Raw genomic sequence first — 24,911 nt, 5'->3', positions numbered from 1 at the left:
AAAGTGCTACCTTAAAGAAATGGTATTATTGAGGGAAAGAAAACTGTCTTCAATCAGAGCTTTCTTTTTTAAGGATAATGACAAGATTATACTAATTTCATAAAATGGATGAAAAAATCAAGGTGAAAAATGAAGGTTCTATAGTATTAACACAACAGAGACCTTCTTGATCCCTCTTGTTTGATAATGTCCCATAGCCAAGTACACTTTTCCAAAATGAACAAATCATTAGCCAGTTAACAAAAAATGAACTTTGGCACTTGGGAAAATTCATGGGGAGGTGGGGTGGGCAGGATGGCTTAACTCTGTGGCTAGGTCCAGTGGCCCAGCTCAGAATTGGAAGGTGTTTTCTTTCAGATTATTTGTATGTAGCTTGAGAGCCCCTGAGAGAGGAGCTTGGTCATGTCTCTGTCCTATCCTGGGCCTCACATTCTTTTGGCTCTAAGTCTGTGAATAATGTCTGCCTATGCAACTGAGAGAAATTTGTCATCTTCTCAATGGTAATATGTCATCACATTCATGCCCTACCTACAGCACATCCTAGCCATTGGGGGCTTTAATGAAAGTGCATTTGTGCTCGTCAAACTGTCTACAAGAGTAGATGTGGGGTTTGGAGGCAACCCCTCTCCCATCTCTCAAAAGATCGAGACAGAGACAAGAGTTCTACAGTTATTTATCGAACTTGGATTTTCAATCATTTCCAAGGCACAATAATGCCTTCTCTTGGTTGCTTCCCCCCCCCCCCCTTTAACATTACAGTACTTCATTATTGCCACAGGGGGAACTGTTGGCTTAATTTTGCTTTGGAGACACTGCTGCTGAAATTATTAAGCTAATGATTTATGCCCCCTGTGATACAGCAATCTCTTGTGCTTAAAATGGTTACTATGTTTTGTTTACTGTTTATAACTACCAGTGGTTATGCCACAAAAAAAAAAAACAAAAACAAAAACAAAAAAACCTGCCAGCTTGCAAGGTTTATTTATCCCTGTGGATCTTTAGAAACCACTGATTAATATAGAAAAAAATTTGAATGGTTTATATTTTTAAAATCTCATAAGCTATGAATTAAACCACTGTGCTCTGCTATATAAGAGAAAAAGTTCAGCGAGAATGAACAATGGATGTCAAAACCTACTGACTCTCGTATTTGCTTCTGGTTTTATCAAAGTGGAAAGTATGAGTGCTTTTCAGGAATACAGTGCTGTGACTCCATGAGTTTTGGGCTATGAGATCACCAGCATTTCCCCTTGGGTACCGCACATTTTACCGTATTAAGGAACCAATTTGCTTAGAGAAATGTTGCATATGTTTCAAGGCTGTTAAGTTTGATGGCTGGCAGAACTCTCCCATTTAGCCTGGAGGCTGGGCCTTGGTGAAAGAAGTCTTCACGACTGGCCTGCGTTTTTGTTCTGAAGTGCTTTTTTGTAACTGAAGGATTACACAGGGCAGATGAACCTTAGGGTAGGGCGGGATATGATTTGAGAGTGTTGATTTGTTTAAAATGGCCAAATGGTTCATATACAATGTTTAGGTCTTGACCCTGTTACCTCCCCAAGAGAAATAAAGAAAATATCACTGTTGTTTCAGGCAGCTTTGCCCAGTTCAACACCATCAACCTTAGACATCACTTGCTTGTACTTCAGCAATACCTTCCTGCTGGCTCCTGAACCCCATCAATCCATTTGGCTTTGTTTCCACTACAAAATAATTCACCTCTCCTCTCAATCTCTCTCTCTCTCTCTCTCTCTCTCTCTCTCTCATGCAGCTCCACATCTCTGCTCTTCCTCTGGTGAGCCAATTCTGTATGGTCACAGGGATCCTTTTCTCTCGGGTCTGATGTGGTCCATTCAAACAATGAGCTCCCTTCCCTAAGTGAACCTCTGGTGTTCCACATGGCAAGTCAGGCCAAGGTACAAGTATGGCAATAGGGCTGGGTACAGTGACAAAGGATTTCTCAGTCAGGGGGCTATAAATATGATGAATGTAGATAACACTGCTCAAAAGGCGGGATTTGAACAAATTAGTGTGCAGGTAGGAAAGTGAGGACAAGACCCTTAGTATGGGAACCAAACTACAGTTAAAATGTGAACATCTGTGTACAGCTTTAGCCCCATATATTCCCTTGATACTGAACTTTCTATACCAAAATGCAACCAGACATTTAAGAGGAAGAGATAAGCTGATCGTTGAAACACCAAACCGGGGAGTAATAAGATCTGTTTTATTTCTCTTCATAACTCATTATTTTTCTTCATGAAGACGCAAACTTGGGCACAAAATATTTACAAGATTATAATGTGTGTGAATATGGAAAACATATTATCCAAATAGAGATCTGAATTGAAAATACCTAATTTCATAGGTAAGTGTTTTCATTCAGTATGCATTTTCAGTTAGTCTCAGAATTACTCCCCTTTTTATATTAGAAAAATGACAGAAATAGGATTTCTGATGTAATATACTCTAGTTTTTTTAATGAATTCTGTGTGATTTTATTTTAACACAATTTTTAAGAGACTGAATTCTATGTAGCTTATCCTATGTAGTCTTGCTGATTATTATTTAAACTCAAAAGTGATTTAATTACAGGTTATTTTCAAATCACAGAAAATCCAAATACCAGTACGTGATTTGAAATCTTATACAAACACAAAAACAAATTAAATATAATGCTTAATAAGCATGGCAGGAAAAATATCTGTAATATGGAGGATTTTCTAGCATGAACAATTCTAGGCTTTGGTAGATATTGAGATTAGATTTCTCAGTTAATCAACAGAATAAAATTTCAAGCATCCCCAGTGAAAAAGAGGGAAAATAACTTGAAAGTTAATGCTTTTTCAGGGAAACCAATGACTGACGATTATGTATTCTAACAAAGAAACAATTGATATTACTTTTTAAAACACTATTTATGATGATACATTTTCAGTCTACCAGTTTGTAGCATTTCCTTGCAACATTCATTTTGAAACGTTACCCTAGATAATAGTAATCATATTAACTATTGGGGCACCTGGGTGGCTCAGTCACAAGCATCAGACTTTCTCTCACAGTTCGTGAGTTCAAGCCCCACGTCAGGCTCTGTGCTGACAACTCAGTGCCTGTAGCCCGCTTCGGATTCTGTATCTTCCTCTCTCTCTGCTCCTCCCCTTCTCACACTCTGTCTCTCTCTCAAAAATAAATAAAGAATTAAAACAAAAATTAAAAAAAACAATAATCATATTAACTATTGAGTGTCTGTTTGTACCCTAACAGCTCCTTTTGTTTCTGTAAGGCCACAGGAGTTTGAAGTAGAATGTGTAATCGAAACATGTCAGAGACACCTTAAGATTTAACCCAACATCAGAACACCAAGAACTTTATTACTCAAGAGGAAAAGAATCAAAAGGATGCTTCTCACTTGGTTCCTTTTGGGAATATAAAAATAAATAGAAGGTGATGAGGCTTTGGGCTGCTCTGATTTTTTGACTTAATTAGCTTTTATTGACATGTAATATACATACAAAAATATACCAACTTTAAGAGTATGATTTGATAAGTTTTGACAGATTCAGCTGGTTAACTACCACCTCCATCAGGATTTAAGGATTTATATATATAGAAGTAAACCTAGGAGTAGAGACATGGAGTTGGGCCATGAGAAATTGTCAGTATTTTCTAAAGTGGATGAGTATTTTGCATTTCCACTAGCAATACATGTAGTTTTCAGTTGCTTTATATCCTCTTCAGCACTTGAAATTGTCAGTCTTTTAGTGGGTGTGTAGTGATACGTCATTGTGTTTTTAATTTCCATTTTCCTAATCATTATTGACAGTTAGTGTCTTTATGTATGCTTATCTTCCATTTGCATATCTCCTTTGATGAATTTGTCCAATCTTTCCTCATTTTTCAGCTGTAATTTATTTTTTTAAATTGTAGATTTGAAAGTATTCTTTATATATGCCATATGCAAGTCCTTTATCAGACACATATTTTGAAAATACTATCAGTATGTAACCTGCCCTTTTATTTTTTACATGATGTCTCTGAAGAGCAATTTTTAACATTTTTGGTGAAGTCCAATTTAGCATTTTTTTTTAACATTTATGCTTTTTATTTCTATCTGAGAAATCTTTAACTCAAGGTCACAAGGATTTTCTGTTTCATTCTAGAAGTTAGCTCTGTGATTTAGAGGTAGTGTGAATTTAGAATTTAACTTTTCTACATTGTATGAGATAAGGAAGGTTGGTTTGTTTGTTTTGCATATGAATATCCAATTGTTTATGTAGCATTTGTTGGAAAGACTATCCTTTCCTCATGGAATTACCTTGACATATTTGTTGTAAACCAGTTGGTTATATATGTGTTTATATCTCTTCTTTCCATTCTGGCCCATGGGTCTGTATGTCTACCTTTATACAAGTAAAGTAAGTCTTGAAATCAGATAGCTTAAGTCTTCCAAATTTGTTATTCTTTATCAAAATTGTTTTTAACTATTCAAGATTCTTTTGAATTTCTGCATAAATTTAGAATTAAATTGCCAATTTCAATGAATAAACCTATTAGAATTTGGATTGGGATTGCCAATTTCAACAAATAAATCTACTGATCAATTTGAGGAGACACTTTGGTAGAATCAATCTGGGGGCAATATCATGTTTTTTTTAAATCAATAAACATAGCACATATCTCCATTTATTAAGTTTTCTTTAATTTGTCTCAGCATTTATTTATAATTTTCAGAGGAGGTGCAAGTATTTGCTTCAATTTAATCCATAATTTATATTTTATGTTCTTGAAATATTTTGATTTTTAAGATAGAAGTGTTTTTGTGTGTATGTTTTCTTTGTTTTGTTTTTCACTATTGCTCTTATACTGTGATCTTGCTAATTCACATATTAATTCTAGTAAGTTTTTGGTAGGTTATTTAGGATTTTCAGCATAAACAATTATGGCATCTGTTAATACAGAAGTTTTTACTTTTGTTTGTCTTTTGTTTCTTTTCCTTGCCTTTGGCTCTGGCTAGAGCTACCAGTGCAGTGTTCAAAAGAATGGGTGAGAGCCATAATGCTTGCCTTGTTTATGGTCTTTTACTCTTTTACCATTCAGTATAAGGTCAGCAGTAGGATTGTTGTAGTTCTTTTCAGAATGACAAAGTTTCTTTCAACTTTTAGTTTGCTGAGAGTTTTTATTATGAATGGGTACTGGTCTTTGAGAGAAAGCTTTTAGTTTTTCATCAGTAAGTATTAAATTAGCTATAGTAAAAACTATTTAAATGTTCTCTTCTAACTTGAGGAGATTTTTTTCTACTTTTATTTTGCTGAGAGTTTTTGTCATGAATGGGTGTTGAAATTTGTCAAATGTTCAAAATTAAAAAAAAAAAAAAAAAAAAAGGGGCGCCTGGGTGGCGCAGTCGGTTAAGCGTCCGACTTCGGCCAGGTCACGATCTCGCGGTCCGTGAGTTCGAGCCCCGCGTCAGGCTCTGGGCTGATGGCTCGGAGCCTGGAGCCTGTTTCCGATTCTGTGTCTCCCTCTCTCTCTGCCCCTCCCCTGTTCATGCTCTGTCTCTCTCTGTCCCAAAAATAAATAAAAAACGTTGAAAAAAAAAAATTAAAAAAAAAAAAAAGAAATTTGTCAAATGTTTTCTCTGCATCTATTGATATGATCATATAGTGTGTGTTTTTTTTTTTAATTCTTATAAACAATGAGATAGTTACACGGATTGAGTTTCAAATGTAAAACTAGCCTACTTTCCTGGGATAAAGCCAAGATAAAGCTAGTTGATTATGATATGTTACCGTATTGTGTGTTTCTTAATTTGCTTTTCTTAAATTAACAATTGTTGTGTCTATGTTCAGGGGGGATATTCAGGTTTGGTTTTCTTTTTTGTAATGTATTTGTTATTGTTTGATATCAAGTTGCTGATTACCTCATAAATGAGTTGGGTAATATTCCCTTCTCTTCAAGCATTTTCTGAACATTAGTGTAGAATTCTTGGTGTCGATAAATTTTTTTTTAATTTACCAGTGAAATCATTTAGTTGTAGGGTTTTCTTGGTGGAAGGTTTTTAGAACTATGAATTATATTTTATTATAGATATAGGACTGTATTTATAATATTTTCTTATTATCTTTTTAATTTCTGTAGGATATGTAGTAGTGTTCTTCTTTGATTTCTGATATTCTTTTGTGTTCAGTCTGGCTAGTTGATTAATTATATTGATACTTACAAAGAGATAATTTTTGGTTTTATCAATTTTCCCATTTTATCTCTATTTTTTATTTCACTGATTTCCATGCTTATTTTATTTGTGCCCTTTTTTTGTGCTTACTTTGGTTTAATTTGCTCTTTTTTTAAATGTTTATTTATTTTTGACAGAGAGTGCAAGTGGGGGAGAGACAGAGGATCCAGAGCTGGTTCTGCACTGAGAGCAGAGAGTTGGATGTGGGGCTTGAACCCACAAGCCATGAGATCATGACCTGAGCTGAAGTCAAGAGCCAGATGCTTGGGTGTTGAGCCACCCAAGTGCCCTAACTTGCTCTTGTTTTTAATATGGAAGATTACATCACTGATTTGAAACCTTGCTCTCTTTTCTAATATATGCTCTTTTTTCATTGTAAATACCTTTTTAAATTCTGGTTTTTGCTATAGTCCACAAATTTTGATATGTTATGCTGTTTATTAATTTATTGTTTCTCATTTTGTATCCACCGTTCTTTGTTCTTTTTTGGGAAACTGAAGATGAGCCCTGTAAAAATTTACCTTTGATGAGTTGGCACAGTGTTAGCTTTGTCAGTAGTGGGTTCTAGTAGAACACTAAAAGACAAAAAAGAAATAGTCTTCATTCTGGTATGATTTTATTTTTCTCCCATAGCAACCAATGATATGAGGGAGGCCTGACAATGGCCAACCATCAGTGAATTTTCCAGCATTCATGTGGGTTGTTTCTAGCGGAACAACTCCATACTGCCAGCACACAATGGGGGACACTTTCTGCAAAGAAGATGAGATACTCCATCGCTACAGTGAACTTCTCTTGGTCTGCTGATAGTGGATCAACTCTGGCCCCATAATACTCTACAGTAAATTTCTTGGCCATCATATAAGCTCTTTCTTAGCACCAGCTCTAGCCAGCCAACACTAATTCAACTCCTTTTATTGTCCTTATGCAGGTAATCCTGATAGAATAGCTGTAGTCTACCTGCACTCTCTGTTGAGCTTCTTAGACACTCAGTGGCTCTTCTTACTGACTAGCTGTGGATTCAACCTCTTGCAAATTTGTTTGTCACAGGCAGGTTGCAGCTTCCTATAGCATTTATATTCTCTCCAACAAAGTCTTAAACTTATACTAGTTTTAGGGGAGGTGGATTTCTTTCCAATTTTAAGCTCTTCCTTTGTGTATTCTCCCTCAGCTTACAAATAGGAGATGGTTTCTGCATTGGCTAGTCTCATATTCTACAGTTAATCATCTCTTGCTAGTTAATAATTCTTTGCATTAAATTTTCTCTATTCAGTATGTTGTGATTTCTAGCTACCGATTGGAACTGGATCTAATACCCTTGTGTTTTTATCTTCTTTCAGTTTGAAATATATTCTTATTTCCCTTGTAATTTTTTCTTTGACAAAAAGGGTATTAAAAAGTATGGTGTTTTAGTTTCATGTATATGGGATTTGCAGGATAACTTCATGTTATTGAATTCTAGTTTAATTTTGTTGTGGACAAAGATCATACTTTATATGATTGCAATATTTTTTATTGTAGTAAAAACATATAACATGAAATCTAACTTATTAAATTATTAAGTGTATATTATAGTATTGTTAACTATATGCACATTTTTGTGGAGCCAGTCTCTAGAATTTTTTCATCTTGCATGACTGAAACTCTATATCCATTGTATACCAAATTCCCCATATCCCGGTCCCATTCAGTCCCTGGCAACCATCTTTCCACTTTCTATTCCTTGAGTTTATCTACTGTAGACATCTTGTATAAATGGAATCATGCAGGGGCACCTGGGTGGCTTAGCTGGTTGAGTGTCCCACTCTTGATTTCAGCTCAGGTCATTATCCCAGGGTTGTGGGATTGAGCCTTGCACTGGGCTCCACGCTGAGTATGGAGCCTGCTTAAGATTCTTCTCTCTCTTTCTCCCTCTGTCCCTTTCCTGCTCACTTACTGTCATAAATAAATAAATAAATAAATAAATAAATAAATAAATAAAATCATGCAGTATTTGTCCTTCTGTGTCTGGCTTATTTCACATAGCATAATGTCCTCCAGTTTCATCCATGTTCTCACAAACAGCAAGATTTCCTTCTTCTGATGGCTCAGTAACATTCTATTGTATGTATATATCATGTTAAAACATTTTCTTTATTCATTCATCTGTTGACAGACACTTAGGTGGTATCCATATCTTGACTGTTGTGAGCAATGCTTCAAGGAACAAGGGAGCAGAAATGTCTCTTCAAAGTCTGTGTTCAGTTCTTTTAGATAAATCCCAGAAATGGGACTCCTGGGTCATATGGTAGTTCTATTTCTTACTTTTTTGAGGAACTTCCATACTGTTTTACATAGCAGCTACAACATTTTATAATCCTACTAATAGTATACAAGGGCTCTAATTTCACCACATCCTCACCAAAACTTGTATTTATTTTCTGTTATTTATTTCTTTTTTTAATGGCCATCCTAATAGGTAATGGAGGGGTGATATCTCATTATAGTTTTGATTTGCATTTCCATGATGATTAGTGATGTTGAGCATCTTTTCTCATACAAATTAGCCATTTGTATGTCTACTTTAGAGAAATGTCTATTCAAGTCCTTTGCCTATTATTTAATTGATTATTTTTTTATTGAGTTATAGGAGTTCCATATACATTTAGGATATTAGACTCTTATCAAATATATGGTTTGCAAGTATTTTCTCCCTTTCTTTATGTTGCATTTTCACTGTACTGATTATTTCCTTTGATGTGCAGAAGATTTTTAGTTTGATATAGCCACACTTGTCTATTATGTTTTTATTGCCTGTGCTTTTGGCATCATTTCCAAGAAATCATTGGTAAGATCAATGTTATGGAGAGTTCCCTTTATTTTTTTCTTCTAGGAGTTTGATAGTTTTAGATACATGTTTAAGTCTTTAATTCACTTTTAGTTGATTTTTGTATACAATGTAAAGTAAGTTCAATTTCATTTTTGCATGTGGATAGAATACAATACTGCCAATACAATTTGTTGAAGAGACTGTCCTTTCCCCATGTGTAGTCTTCACAGTCTTATTAAAGATTATTTGACTATCCATGAATGGATTTATTTCTGGGCTCTCTATTCTGTTCTTTTGGTTTATATGTTTGTCTTGTTGTGAGCACCATATTGTTTTGATTACTGCAGGTTTATAATGTTTTAAAATCAGAAACTGTGAAGCCTCTAGTTTTTTTTCTTTCTCAAGATTGTTTTGTCCTTTTTTCTCATGATTGTTTGGCCTGAAAACTGTGCTTCCATATGAACTTTTGGATTTCAGATAGTTTTTCTATTTCTGAAAAAAAATTGCCATTTAGCAGAGTATGCATTGAATCCACTTGGGTAGGTATGAGCTTTTTAATAATTTTAAGTCCTTTAATTCATGAATACAGGATGTCTTTTCATTTACTTGTGTCTTCTTTAATTTCTTTTAGCAATGATTTTATAGTTTTCAGAGTGCTGAAATACACTTCACCTCTTTGGTTAAATTTATTCACAAGTATTTTCTTTTTGATGTTATTGTAAATGGGTATCATTTTCTTGGTTTCCTTTTTGGGTTGTTCATTGTTAGTGTATAGAAAAGGAACTGATTTTTGAGTGTTGATGGTGTCCTGCAACATTGCTGAATTTGATTATTCTCACAGGTGTTTCTGTGTTTCTTTGGGGGGAGGTTTCTTGTTGTTGTTGTTTTTGGTGAAACCTTTAGGGTTCTCCAAGATTATGAGCCTGGGTGGCTCAGTCAGTAAAGTGTTTGACTTCAGCTCAGGTCATGATCTCGGGGTTCATGAGTTCAAACCCCACATCATGGTCTCTGTTGTCAGCAGGGAGCCTGCCTCAGATCCTCTGTCTTCCTTCCCCTCCCCAGGTCTCTCTCTTAAAAGTAAACATTAAAAAAATATTATATCATCAATGAAGAGAGATAATTTTACTTATTCCTTTCCAATTTGAGTGGCTTTTCTTTTTCTTGCTTAATTGCTTTGTATAGGACTTCCAGTATTATGTTGAGTAGATGAGGTGAATGGGCACCTTTATCTTTTTACTGATCTTAGAGGAAAGCCTTTGCCTTTTTACCATTGAGTATGATGTTAGCTGTGGGCTTTACATATGTGAACTTTATTGTGTGGAAATGATTGCCTTCTATTCCTAGTTTGTTGACTTTTTTTTATCGTTAAAGGGTATTGAATTTTGTAAAATGCTTTCTCTGCATCTATTGAGATGATTATGTGATTGTTATTTTTTGTTCTGTAATGTCGTGTATCACATTGATTATTTTTATCCTGGCATCCCAGGGATAAATCCCACTTGGTCATAGCTTATTGAGCCTTTTAATGTGTCATTGAATTCAGTTTACTAATACTTTGTTAAGTATTATCTGTATTCATCAAAGATATTGGTCTATAGTTTTCTTATAATGTCTTCATCTAGCTTTAGTATCAGGATAATGCTAGCCTCACAAAATGAGTCTGGAAACATTCCTATTTTTTGGAAGAGTTTGAGAGGGCTTGATGTTAATTCTAAATAGATGTTTTATAGAATTCTGCAGTAAAACCGTTTGATCCTGGGCTTTTCTTTGTTGGGAGGATTTTTATTAGTGTTTCAATCTCCTTATTAGTTATATGTTTGCTCAGATTTTTCTATTTCTTCATGATTCAGTCTTGTTACATTTTATATATCTAGAAATTTATCCATTTTTTGGCATTTAATTGCACACAGTAGTCTCTTATAATCCTTTTTTTTCCCCTTTGGCATCAGAAGTTGTAATGTCTCCTCTTTCATTTCTGATTTTATTGGGATCCATTCATTCTTCTTATTCTAGTTCCTTGATATATAAAATTAGGTTGTTTACTTGGGATCTTTCTTCTTTTTCAAATGTGGGCATTTGCCGCTATAAATTTCTTGTTAGTAATGCTTCTGCTGAATCCCATCTTTTGTCATATTGTACTTTTGTTTTTGTCTCAAAATGTTTTTAATTTATCTTTTCATGTCTTCTTTGACTCATTGGTTGCTCAGGATGCATTATTTCATTTCCACATAGTTGTTAATTTTGGAGCTTCCCTTCTGCTTTGATTCTAGTTTCATTCCATGTGGTCAGAAAAAAAATCTATGTGGTATCATTTCAGTCTTCTTAAATTTGTTGACATGTTTTGTGACCCTAATACACCTTTGAAAATATTCTGAATACACTTGAGAAGAATGTGAATTCTGTTGCCAATGGGTGAAATACTCTGTATGTATCTGTTGGGTCCGTTTCTTCTATAGTGTTATTCCAGTCTTCTGCCTCCTTATTTATCTTCTGTCTAGTTGTTCTATTATTGAAAGGGTATTGAAATCTACTGGTATTGTGTTGCTGTCTCTTTCTACCTTCAATTCTGTCAATTTTTGCTTCATATATTTGGGTTCCTATATGTTTACAGTTATATATTTTTAGTAAATTGACCCTTTTATTACTGTATAATGCCCTTCTATGTCTCCTGTAAAAGTCTTTGAGTTTAAAGATTATTTTGTCTATTATAAGTGTGGCCATTCCTGAACTCTTTTGTTTACCATTTGCATGGACTATCTTATTCCATCCCTCAGCCTATGTGTGTTTTCAAATCTAAAGTGAGTCTTGGAGGGGCGCCTGGGTGACTCAGTCGGTTAAGTGTCCAACTTCGGCTCAGGTCATGATCTCACAGTTCATGGATTTAAGTTCCGTGTCAGGCTCTTTGCTGACAGCTCAGAGCCTAGAGCCTGCTTCGGATTCTGTGTCTTCCTCTCTCTCTGCCCCTCCCCACTCACACTCTGTCTCTCTCTCAAAAAAAAAATAAATAAACATTAGAAAATTTTTAATAAAAAAAAGTGATTGATTCACCACCATTATAGTATTACAGTATTCTATATTTGTTTCTTTATTTGCCTTTACCAGCAAGCTTCATCCTTTCATATATTTTCATGGTGCTATCTATTCTCCTTTCATTTCACCTCAAAGGACTCCTTTTAGGATTTCTTGAAAGGCAGTTCTAGTGGTGAGGACTCCCTAAGCTTCTGTTTTTCTGAGAAAGTCTTTATTATTTCTCCTTCAATTTTCAAGGGCAGTTTTGCTATAGATAGATAGATAGATAGATAGATAGTGTTCTTTGTGGTTAGTTTTTGTTCTAGTACTTTGAATACATCATCCTGCTCCCTTCTGTCCTGCATGGTTTCTACCGAAAAGTCTGCTTATAGTGTTACGGAGGGTGCCTTATACATGACAAAGCTGATTTTTTCTTGCTCCTTTCAAAATTCTCTCTTTGTTTTTGACTATTAACAATTTGATTATAATGTGTTTCAGTGTATCCTTCTTTGAATTCATCCTCTTTGGAATCCGTTGGCCTTCTTGGATCTAGATGCTCATTTCCTTACCCAGATATAGAAAGTTTTTTGGGCCATTATTTCTGCAAATAAGATTTCTTCCCCTTTCTTTCTCTCTCTTCTCCTTTTAGGACTCCCATAATTAGTATATTGTTCTGGCTGGTGGTGTCCCATAGTTCCCTTAGACTGTCTTAACTTTTATTCATTCTTTTATCTTTTTGCCCCTCTGACTAGATAATTTAAAGTGATCTGTTTTTGAGTTCACTGATTCTTTCTTCTGTTTGATCAAGTCTATTACTGAACCCCTCTACCGAATTTTTCAATTCAATTATTTTATGGTCACTTCTAAAATTTCCTTGGTTTTTAAAAATATTTTCTCTTTGTTAACATTCCAGTTTTATTCATGCCTTGTTTCGCTGAGCTCACTGAGCATCTTTATGACAGTTACTTTTAATTCTTTGTCATGTAATTCCTATATCTCTGTGTTTCTTTAGGGTGAGTTTCTGGAGATATATTAATTCCTTTGTTTGGGTCATGTTTTACCATTCCTTTGTATGCCTTATACTTTGTATTAGGATCAAACACCTCTTCCAGTCTGTATAGACTGTCTTAGTACAGAGAAAGATCTTTACCAATCAGCCCCACAAGGGATTCTGGGGACTTCTCCAAGCTTTCTGTGGATATGTTCTCTCCAGCCTTGTGTGTGTAAATTCCCAATTAAACAGGTTTTACAAACTTATTTGTCTTGAAGCTTAGAAATCCTTACACCCTCTGTTATCTGTTTGTAGTGCTGTAGATTCTCTGGAGTTGCTGTAAGTTGCCCAGCTGTTTTTTGCTCTCAGAAGTCCTCAGTTATCTGGAGTACATTGGGTCCTGTCAACAATCTGAGTTGGAGAAATTAGAAACCAGTCCCTGAGGTAGCAACCCTAAAATCCAGAATATTGGACAAACCCTCCACTCTTCCCTTTTTCCCCCTGTGAGTAAAGCAGCTGAGTTGTATTTTCCTGTTTGTTGTTCCATGTGCTCTTTGGAGCAGCAGTAAGCCACCTAGTGCCCCCAGGCATTTATACCAGTTTAGTTCTCTGAGACTTGTGACAGAGAAGCCAGTTCCTTGGGCAGCACTTGCATCCCAAGCTAGACTATTGGATGGATGCTTCAACTCTTTTCCTCCCTGGGGATAATCCAGGAGTTGGGAGTTTTCTCCCACTCATTCCACACTGAGCCTTGGATAAGGACTATGGCAAGGGAGTATGTGCTAGTGCAAAATGCCACTTTTTTTCCCCCCGCAGTGGCCCCTGACTGGGGACCCTTTTCTGCCAGCACTCAGATTCAGGCAAAGCAAATACTAGTCCCTCAGGTAGCCTCCTGAAAAGTCTACACATTAAATGCACGTTTCAGTCTTCTCTTTCTCTCCGCAGGGAGAAGCCAGGACTTGGGATTTTCCCCTCAATCACCATGCTGTGCTGATGTGAGGAGCTCTGGTGAGTGAGTGACATACACTTCTCTAGCAGTTTTGATGTGGCTGGTTCCATGCCTCTCTGGAATGCAGGAGACTCTTATCTAGCTTTTGGATTTCTCATCAAGGGAATTGTTCCATGTATTGATGTTGAATTGGTATCTCCATGGAGGGAGAATATCTGGTGCTTCCTATTCTGCCCTCTTGCTGATGTCATCTGATTTCAATCTTTTTAAAATTACTTAAAAATTCATTTTATGCCTTAGATTATGGACTATGTTGTATGTTCTTTGAAATTAATGGCATTGCACTGTCTTTGGATGCTACGTTCTATAAATATCAATGAGATCAAGTTGTTTGATAGTGATATTCAGATTTTCTGTATGATTTGCCAATTTGCTGTCTCTTCTTTCTATCACTTATGAGTCAATAGTGTTAAAATTTGCAATTATAATTGTGGGGTTGTCTACTTTTACTTTTTGCTTCATTTATTCTAAAGTTCTATTGTTCTATATAGACATAGGATTGCTATACATTCGTATTGAATTGACTCATTTTTCATTTTGAAATGAATTTTTTTTGCTCTTTTAATCAACATGTTCAGATAAATTGTATTTAGTATACTTTTTGATATGGTGAAGTTTAAATATGCCATCCTATTTGTTTTCTATTTATTATAACAGATATTTGTTTCTTTTTTCCTCTTTCTAAGTCTTTTAGAATAATTGAGTTTCTTTTATAATTAAGTTTTATCTTCACTTTTGGCTTATTAGCTACAACTCTTTGCTTGTTTTTTTTTTCAGTTGTTGCTCTAGGATTTATAATATAAATCTTTAAATTTTTATAGTCTATCTTCAAACAGTATTATACAACTTCATATATATAGCATAAGAAATTTCCAACAGGTTACTTCAGTTTTCCCTTCCCTTTCTAGAGTGCTATTTTTATCATGTATTTTATTTCCATGTACTTTAAAATCCATGATACTTTTTATTACTTTTGCATTAAGTAGTTACTTGTGTTTTAAAGAGATTAAACCATGAGAAAAATGGCTTTTGTATTTACTTATATATGTTATCATTTCTGGCACATTTCTATCCTTTGTGTAGATTGAAAGTTACCAACTGTTATAATCTTCTTTCACTTGAAGAAATTCCTTGACATTTCTTATAGTGCAGACCTGCAGGTGGTGAACCCTTAGCTTTCTGATGCCTAAAAAATGGTTTATTTTACTTTTTATTTATAAAGGCATTTGCTGGGTATAGAATTCTAGGTTGGCATTTTTCTTCCTAATACTTTTTTTATGGATTGCATTATTTATGAGAAGTATGTTGTCATTTTTAATTTTCTTATTCTGTACATAATGTGTCTTCTGTGGCTCCTTTTGAATTTAGCGTCTATTACTACTTTACATCAATTTGATCGTGATGTTCTCTGGGGTGTGTGTGTGTGTGTGTGTGTGTGTGTGTGTGTGTGTTTATTTTTTCATTATGTTTGTTACTCACTGAGCTTCTTAGATATGTGGGTTAATTGGGAAAAATATTAGCCATTATTGTTAGGTGCTAACAGTCTTTTGTTTGTTATTGTTGTCATTTTCTAAATATTTCCCATTTGTTTTGATTTTGTCCTTGATGTAAGAGTTCTTTAGGAGAAAACTAAGTTTCAAAGCAACTTGAATTTAATTATTGTCCTATTGTTTTTTTACTTAGATATCTTCAAGCAAAGTTAAATCTTAGCCCTTGCAAATAAAATCAGAATATAGTTGCTACACACACACACACACACACACACACACATCCCAAAAAATTAAAATAAAAACATTCTTAGATAAATCTTTGATCGTGAATTTAGGATGCCTGCCCCTGTGCCTCTTGGTGTTTTGCAGTAAAATAGCTAGTACTGGGTATGTTTAAGGAGAATGAGAAGGTCTGAGTATTTCCCCATAATCTTTTTCTACCCCATCTTGTTCTTTCTCTGTCTCCTATTTCTCTGTCTCCTTTTTCCTTCCTGTAACCTTATTATTCTTTTCTACTGTTCTCTTTGGCTTAAGTTATTGTTCCTTTAGAAACAAAAATTCAGATGGGAGAAATACTTTTGAAACAACTATCACTCATTCTTACTTATGAGAATCTGGGTAAAGTATGTGCATTTAAAGGTTGAAATGTGGTACTAGTGGTGACTGGAGAATTTGTTGGTAGCACATGAGGAGAAAAATTACATCTATGTTTGCCTAGCATTATGTGTCTTGATCCAAGTTCAAAACTGGTGTACTTTAGCAAATAACATAGCACTTGACACAGTCTGTGTTTAATAAATGTCTGTTGAATGAAAAAATACATCTCTTAACTCTAGGATTTTTCTTCCATTTCTGGTATATTCAGCCACTCCGTTCATTCTGTCTCATGAATCTTTCCTAAAGATTTTTATTGGTTCAGGCCCTACCTTTGGAATATTCCTTTGATTGCCATTCTGAAGCTTTTCAAGATAGCATGTGCCTAAATTCCATGATTCTCTAATATTTTTACATTGTTCATTCAACTAATTCTAATTCTAACTTGTCTCCTACATCCTCCACCTTTTTTTTTCATTATTAAAGAGATGCATAGAAGGAAAAGTGCATGCTGTGAAGTTGAACATTTAGTTGATTTGTTTTTTATATTTTTTTTGTTTTGGTTTTGGTTTTATTTTATTATTTTATGTATGTATGTATGTATGTATGTATGTATGTATGTATGTATTTGCTCTTAAGTCCGTGTCTTTAGGAGCATCTATTAAGGATCTGCTCTCATGTGATTGTGGATGAGGGCCATTTCCAAGAGTGCTAAAAGAGTTATCTTGATCTTCTAGGAGTTTACAGTATGATGGTTGATCAGATATTTGGAATAGAAAGTTCTTTCTTCATCTTTCTCTTCAGTAGTTTGGATAGAAACAAAACAAAGAAATGTTCCCCATAGTTAGAAGAAAGCATAATCCAAGTCACCTTGTGAAAAGACCTCATGACATTTTTCAAATCACAGATAGTTTTGGCTGTCTTGTTTTTCTTATAAAAATATAATAATATCACTGAGAGGCTGCTGAGCATGAGTCATACTTATCTGGATTGTCCTATTAATATATTCCCCTCAAGGGGTAGATCAGGATAATCTTTCTGTAGATATATACTTATACCTGTATTAGTTGGGATTTCCCAGAGAAACAGAACCAGTAGGATGTGTGTGTGTGTGTGTGTGTGTGTGTGTATGCATATGTCAATTTATTAAAGAAATTGGCTTGCATGATTATACACACTGGCAAGTCCAGAATCTGTAGGTTGAGTGGAAGGCTGTAGATCCAGAATAGCCGAAGCTGCAATTCCAGTCTGAGAGACAATGCTATAGAATTCTCTCTTGCTCAGGAGAGGACAGTCTTTATGTTCTATTCAGGCCTTCAACAGACTGGATAAGGTGCACACACATTATGGAGGGCAATCTGCTTTAAGCAAAGTCCACCAATTTCAATGTTAATTTCATCCAAAAACACCCTCACAGAAATGTTCAGAATAATATTTGCCCAAACATCTGGGTACTCCATGACCCAGCTGATTCGACACATGAAATTAACCATCACAGTGCCCAAGGAAGCTTCAGGATAATTTTCTTCCCCAGGTTCACATGTAGATGACAAATCAAATATGAAATGAATTACTGATTTTGCAAAGGATGTCCTGGTATAGGCTATCCTTCTGGGGGATTACCAAGAATAAGAAATTCCTAAACAGAGAAAACTTGTGAGTAAAGTATGCCTCATGAAAAAGTCACAGTGCTTAGAATATCCCCAAAGTGCTATAATTTCCTGTAACTTGCATCCTCAGAGGTAAAATAAAAAGAAGCTATGTCAGCAGGAAAACTAGATAATTTATACTAGCAACAAAAATTCCTTTATCCTAAGGTTTGTGGTAGCTCACCACACAGATATCTCTTGTCTAGGTAACTGCTGAACCTAGCTCTACAATTCATTTTACAAAGTATTGAAAAATGTTACAGACCAAATAGTTTCAATAGTTTAGGTGAAAACAGTTCTTATAAAGACAAAATTATCTGGATAATCACTCAATTCCTCCACTTTGTTTTGCTAATGTGTTTATCAGTATTTTACCAAAGCAAATTCAATTAAGGACAAAGAGGCAAACAAGCAATTCTTTTCACACATTTTTAAGAGGTTATTGTTGTTCAGGTAGAAAAAGACTGTAAAAATTCTCCAGTAATGTATTTTCAGTTAAGCAAGATGAATACTTAGAACAGCAAAGTACAGTATTTTTATCATTCAAAATGCTTACTCTTTTAAAGTATATTTTGTCCTTTCTTTTTATTTCTGTTTATAAAATTCACAATTTTACATGAATAATGATGACTGTTCCCTGGGTCTTTCACTAAAATACCAAAAGCCAGGGCTCTTGGCTGCCTGGATCCTATTTAGTATATACATAACTTTGCAAATACGGCTTTTAAAGGTTTTCATTGACTAGTGTCATAAAAATAAACCTGGTACCAGAGACTCTTTTTCAAAAATTTTCTCTTGAACACTAAAAACACCTTATCCAATGAGTCTTTCAAGCTAATTCCTTTTATATTTGTCCTTCCCCTAGAAGAGTTCCTGTACTTTAGATTATAGGGCCAGTGTAGTCCCTAAGGCAAATCTCTGATCTATCAATGTCTGCCCTTAAAAACCTCAGGACATACAAATCAAACTTCATGTCGTCATTATAGCATTAGTCCTTGACTTCTCATTTTCCAGCCCACTGTTTTGTTTTGTTTTTAAATATGTGCTCAGCCTCTTGGCTAGGGCACAGGAAATCTTTGGCCTTTTTGAGATAACTTTGTATTTGTATTTTATCACAAGTTTTTAGACCTCTAAAGAGCAAGACATCCTTATAGAACTTTTCAAATGAGGTTAACAATTTAGCTTTATCACAGTACATCTATCTTTTCACTAAACATAAATCCACTAGTAACTCAAATAAACCTATGACATAATAGGATGATATCTTGCCTAATGATTACACAAGAAAGAAGTACAGAGATAAATGTTAACCAGTGAGGCAACCCTAAGGGGGATGGATGAAAGGGTCCCTGAGGGATGCAGGAACCATCTTTTAGCATCACCATTTCCACCTGAATTACAGCTAATATCCCAAATGGATGTTTTATGTTGTGTGTTCTCCAATGAAGGAATCAGCAGAAATCCACTAGTTGTATTTATGTTTAGATATTTAGCTCCAGAAAACAGCCCAGAGAGCTAAGGCCATAGTAAATATGCTCCTTAGATGTGAAATAAAGAATGCCAGGTTGGAAATAAAATAAAAATACTATGGATCAGAATTGGCCACTGTGCCAGCCTGGGAAATTAAGAGGAGAAGGAGGCTTTGAATCTTCTTTAATTGAGATAGCAGACTTCCCTGGATATTATTAAGGGATTGGAATAATGTTGTGTTGTTTGTTTTGTTTTTAATTTCTTTACTATGAAGCTATGCATCATTTTGACCACTATGGTAGTGAGGATTATGCTAGGCAATGTTATGGTAACAAAAAACCATACATTCTTGGTGGTTTAATATACACAGGTGTATGTCTCATTTATGAAAAGTGTGATGCATGTTGGGATGCTGTCCTTCATCTGAAAACTTCACCGTCTGAAGCACATGCCCGCCCTCTAAGGCTGCTATGACTGAGGAAGAAAGAGCTGGAGCTTTCATGGGTAGAGGTATCTATCACTTTCTCCTGTGCATTGGCCAGATATTAGCCATATGCTCCAATTAACTGCAAGGGAGGCTGGCAAATGTAAGGACTATATTTTTGGTCTATTGTATGGACTGTTTGGTAAGGATGAAATGTCTCGGTACAACACAGATTAGAATCAGATAGTAGGATAATGTTGTGCTTAGTTTATTTGGGTACAAGGGAAGCTAATTCATTAATATTAACTAATGTTTGCTTGTTTACTCATATTTGTTCTTCGACTAGTTACTTATGGCACAAGGTAATCATAATAATAGCTAAGACTTACTGAGGACTTATGAAATTCCAGGTACCATTGTAAGCACTATACCTTTTTGATCTTATTTAACCCTTATTTACACCCTTATAGGTAGGTGTTAGGACTATTACTTCTATTATACAGGTGAGGAAACTGTAGCAAGAAATGTTAAATGATTTGTCTAAAGTTACACGTTGAATAAGTGGGAGAGCCAATTCTGAACCCAGAAAGTCTTGCTCCAGACGGAGGTTAGGTGTTTTGCATTTTGCATTTTAAGGTGAAGGATGATCTGAAGTTGGCAAAAAGGCAAATCAGCCCAGGCCAATGGGTATATTCTCACTAAAAGCTTGGATTTCCTCAATTAGCAGGCTCTCCTGAAAACAGTAACAAATCAGTGGAAATGCTAGTGTGGGTGGTGACTAGATAAGGAATGGAGAATTTAAAAGATGTTTCTACCATTAACTGCCATCTCTCCGAATGAGAGTGTAAATTCAGTGAGAAACACAAAAATATTCTTTATTAGAATAAGCAATTTCCTATTTCCTTTCATACTTTATTCCTCTATGCTTTGTACCTTAAATTCCTACTGATGTCTCCAGAAAATAGAAAATTCAGAATTGCAAATTGTATCTTGGCACTTTCTTGAATTTATTCTTCAATAGAACAGACTGAAAAGTAAAATTAAAAACCTCTCTCCTTTGTCTTCTGCATTTCACTGCTTCTTTAACTTTTCTTTTTCTTTCTTTCATTTTTCTTCCTTTCTCTCTCTTCCTTCCTTCCTTCCTTCCTTCCTTCCTTCCTTCCTTCCTTCCTTCCTTTCTCTCTCTCTCTCTCCTTTTCTTTTCTTTTCTTTTCTTTTCTTTTCTTTTCTTTTCTTTTCTTTTCTTTTCTTTCTTCCTCTCTCTCTCTTTCTCTTTCTTTTTCTTTCTTTCTTTCTTTCTTTCTTTCTTTCTTTCTTTCTTTCTTTCTTCCTCTTTCTCTTTCTTTCTTTCTTTCTTTCTTTCTTTCTTTCTTTCTTTCTTTCTTCTCTCTCTTCATTTCTGCAAACACTCTCTGTTTTCTAGCTGCTTGCCATATTTTGATCTATTTTAATAGTCTAGTCTTGGTTACATATAGTTTCTAACTTTTTAAGTCAAATGTTTTGTGTTTTTTTAACCAGTAAATTTCACATAACGAGTTTCTATGGTTATGCTCCTTTCTTCAAAGGAAATAGAAAATGGAATTAAGGGTACTATTATCTGTTAAGAATTCTTTCTTTTACAAGCAGTGGAGTTCCATCATTGCATTACTTTGACTTAAACACTTTCTAAAACATTGTATTTTCTCTCAACATACCATAGGAAAGTCTGCTCAGTAGAATAATAGTGATGCAGATTTTCTATGAAAATGAGAATTTCTGCTTTTCTTTGGACCATTTAAGTCTATGCTTTGATTTGAGGCATGTTTCACTTGTAATACTTTGTCCAATCTATAATGTTTACATTTATTCCTTAGTATCTTACTACATCATGTTTAAATGTAAACAGTTGAGATTTGTTTCCCTCCATTGGAATTCCTAAATAACAGTTCTACATATTACAATTTTAAAGATGTGTCATGGCAGCTGCAAATAACTTTTAAAAAGAAACTTTGTGCAGCAAACTATCATATTTCATCTACACTCTGGCAAATGGTTCTTGCTTTTTGGCCTCAATTCAGCCTTCATTTTGCAAACCAACTTCCTGCAGCATGAGAATATACATTTTCCTGGGCCAAATATTCCAAAGTGGACACCAATTTGAGACTCTTAGCATTTTCTAGTTTTCCAGCTTTTGGACATATGAGCATTGAAAATGCCAGATTTCTGCTATTCATGCCAAACATTTAGGCTTTGGAGGCTGAAAAGTCAAGAGTCTCAATTTTAGCATATAATGCCAGAAGCAAGCTATCCTTTTGAAACAGTTACTCCCTGGCAGTGGGTCAGCCCACAGCACCACCTTTCCAAGCAATCTCTATGTCATCTGCTCAATACCCCTAGAATAGTCAGTTACTTCTAGCTCTAGAAGGGAAATTGGGTAATACGAAGGGGGATATGGAGAGGCTAATGAACATGTGCAGTATGGATATTTGATGAAAGAGAAGCTAGCTTGTTTATTTTTAAATTTTTTTTCTGATTGTTCTTTTTCAGCTAATGTGTGATTTCCTTTCTCTACTTCTCCATCCTCCAAAGATGGAGAAGTTACTCCTCTATTCTGCCATGCTTCTTATTCTAAGTGCTTTAAAAATATAACCATACAATGGCATAGAGAGTGACAGGTTTTGGGGGACAGTTTCAGACAGGGTAATCGGAAAGGGTGTCAATGATATCTGGAGTGAGACCTGGATTACAAAAACGAAGAAGTTGTGAAAAGTTATGGGAGAGAAACATTCTTAGCAGTGGGATTGGCTCATTCAAAGGCCTTAACAAAGGACTTAATTTGGTATGTTTATGGAACAGAATGAAGGCCAGTGTGGTAGAGATTATTTGGCTCACCCAGGAAGCACTCCTTTTCTACCCTGCCTCTCCCCAGTATTAGGGCTTGAAAGTTAGATAAGAGGTTTCCCAATATCTCTTATTGTCAGAGTTGCTCATTAACCTACTTGGAAGCCAGGAGACTTACAGAGAAGTCTGTCTCTTATGTAATGAGACATAAAGGGAAATTTGGGGGAAGCTTTTACTTTCCTAATAAAAAGACAGATGCAGCTTCTCTCCTCTCCCCCTTCTTCCTGACTAGAATGCAGATGTGAGGAATAGCATGACAGCAACCACATTATAACTGTGAGGCAGGAAGCATACTGTCACCTCTCCTGCTCTCATGCGTGTGCACGTACGTGCACATGGCTCTCTAAATAAATAAATAAATAAATAAATAAATAAATAAATAAATAAATAAGACTACTCCTAAATGTTTTGCCTGAGAGGTTTGGAACACAGTGGTGCCATTCACTAAGAGGAAAAGGGAAGAGTGTTCGAACAAGGATTTTTTGGGGGGTAGGTGTGGGAGAAGGTGGCAAGGGGAATAAAAAGTTATGTTTGACATATTAACTTTGAGATACTTAGTGGACAGAAGAGTAGACATGAGTTGAGGGGAGTGCTTATAGGTAGTTATATGTAGTTAGGAATCTGTAATTCCTTTATTTGTAACAGAAAATCAGGAAAGTTGTTTCTAAATATTTTTGTGCTGATTATAAATTTCAATAAATTCCTTAATAATACTCAAAAAGGAAATGTGGTTTAAATTTTCCCAGCTTTTCCTAAACTTTTCACAATCCTCTTTTTCCATAGCAAGTTTTAGGTAATTAAGGTAAGTAGTTAATGAACTGATCAGACTTCCTCTCACACCCTGTGTAGCCCAGAGGCTAGTACAAAATAGTTTCTCAGTAATTTGTGTTACATGGAAAAGCAAATCAGATGTGGACAGAAAGGGAAAAGGATGAACTTAAAGGGATTCTAGGCTTCTGCCTTTGATCACTCAGTGAGTGTTTGTAACAGTATAAGAGAAATGCAGGGTGCAATATATGTGTCAGAGGGAAAAACACATTAGGTTTGGGGATATATGGGGTTTCAAATGCTCATAAGACATTCAGATGGAGATGTCCAGCTGGAAGTTGGAGATATGGCACTTGTAATAGAGAAACAGATTTGGGAGTGATGAACCTATTTGTCAATAACTTGGTCCATGGGAAAAGACAATGTGCAGAGTGAGGAGAAAAGTAAGACAAATGGTCCACCAGGTATGTGCCAGTCTCTGAGCTTTTTCACCGGCTCTTTCCTCTGCCTGGAATGGTCTCTCTCCAGATAGCCCATGATCTCACTCTCACCCCTTCAGGTGTTTGTGCCCATGTCATCTTTCCTTTGAGATCTTCCTCCTATTTATACCTTGTCTGCTCTCAGGCTTTCCCCTATCCTTCTGCTTTATTTTTTCTCTATAATACTTAAAACCATCAAATATCTTATGTATTTTAATATCTTTTTTTGTTTTGCTTACCTGTTAACCTCCATTAGAAGTTAATATTCCATGAAAGCAGGATTTTGTTTCTTCCTGCTTTGTTTATTGCTATAAAGTCAGTGCCTATGATAGTGTTAGGCATACAGACAGGGTTCAATGTACATTTACTGTGTTAATGAAGAGCCTGGAAAATACCAAACAAGAAGGGGGTATTCAGATTAGGCAAAGGTCAAAGCAGAAACTGAAAAGGTGTGATGAGAAAAAAAGATAGAGCATCAAGAGGAACTAATACTGTGGAGGAGTAAGGAGGAAAGAGCTTCAAGATGAAAACAGTGGTCAAAGCTATCAAGAACATCTTGGAGATACAATAGTCTCCTTTTATCCACACTGGATATGTTCCAAGACTCCCAGTGGGTCCCTGTAACCTAACAGTAGCGAACCCTATGTATACTACGTTTTTTCCCTTATACGTGCCTAGCTATTATAAAGTTTAATTTATAAATTAGGCACAGTAAGAGATTAACAACAATTATAGTAAAATAGAACAATTATAACAATATATTATAATAAAAGCTATGTGAGTGTGTTCTCTCTCTTTTTCTCAAAATATCTTATAGTACTATACTTACCCTTCTTTTGCGATGATGTGAGATGATAAAATGCCTATGTGATGAGATGAAGTGAGGTGAGTGACACAGGCATTGTGACATAGGGTTAGACTACTATTGACCTTTTGATGTTAAGTTAGAAGGAGAAGCCTCTGTTTCCGGACCGTGGTTGACCATAGGTAACTGACCATGGAAAGCAAAGACAGGGATTGGGCTGAGGGGTGGGAGTGGGAGTAGGGGGAAAGACTACTGTACTAAGAAAGATAAGAACTGAAATTTCAACTGGATAAAAGCAACAACATTTT

The 24,911-nt window shown here is 35.3% G+C and overlaps 1 long non-coding RNA gene across 1 annotated transcript in view; it reads left to right on the top strand.

The window, feature by feature from the left end:
* The window catches only part of LOC131496254 (uncharacterized), a 185,554-nt gene that overhangs the window by 77,111 nt on the left and 83,532 nt on the right, over window positions 1-24,911 (top strand). Inside the window, exon 4 of the long non-coding RNA XR_009254399.1 lies at window positions 13,981-14,043. This is a non-coding gene — a long non-coding RNA (uncharacterized LOC131496254). The remainder of the gene's footprint in view (window positions 1-13,980; window positions 14,044-24,911) is intronic.

Source organism: Neofelis nebulosa, chromosome 15, assembly GCF_028018385.1.
Source record: "Neofelis nebulosa isolate mNeoNeb1 chromosome 15, mNeoNeb1.pri, whole genome shotgun sequence".
In the NCBI taxonomy this organism is placed as follows: domain Eukaryota; kingdom Metazoa; phylum Chordata; class Mammalia; order Carnivora; family Felidae; genus Neofelis; species Neofelis nebulosa.
This window is presented reverse-complemented; position numbering and strand designations above follow the sequence as displayed.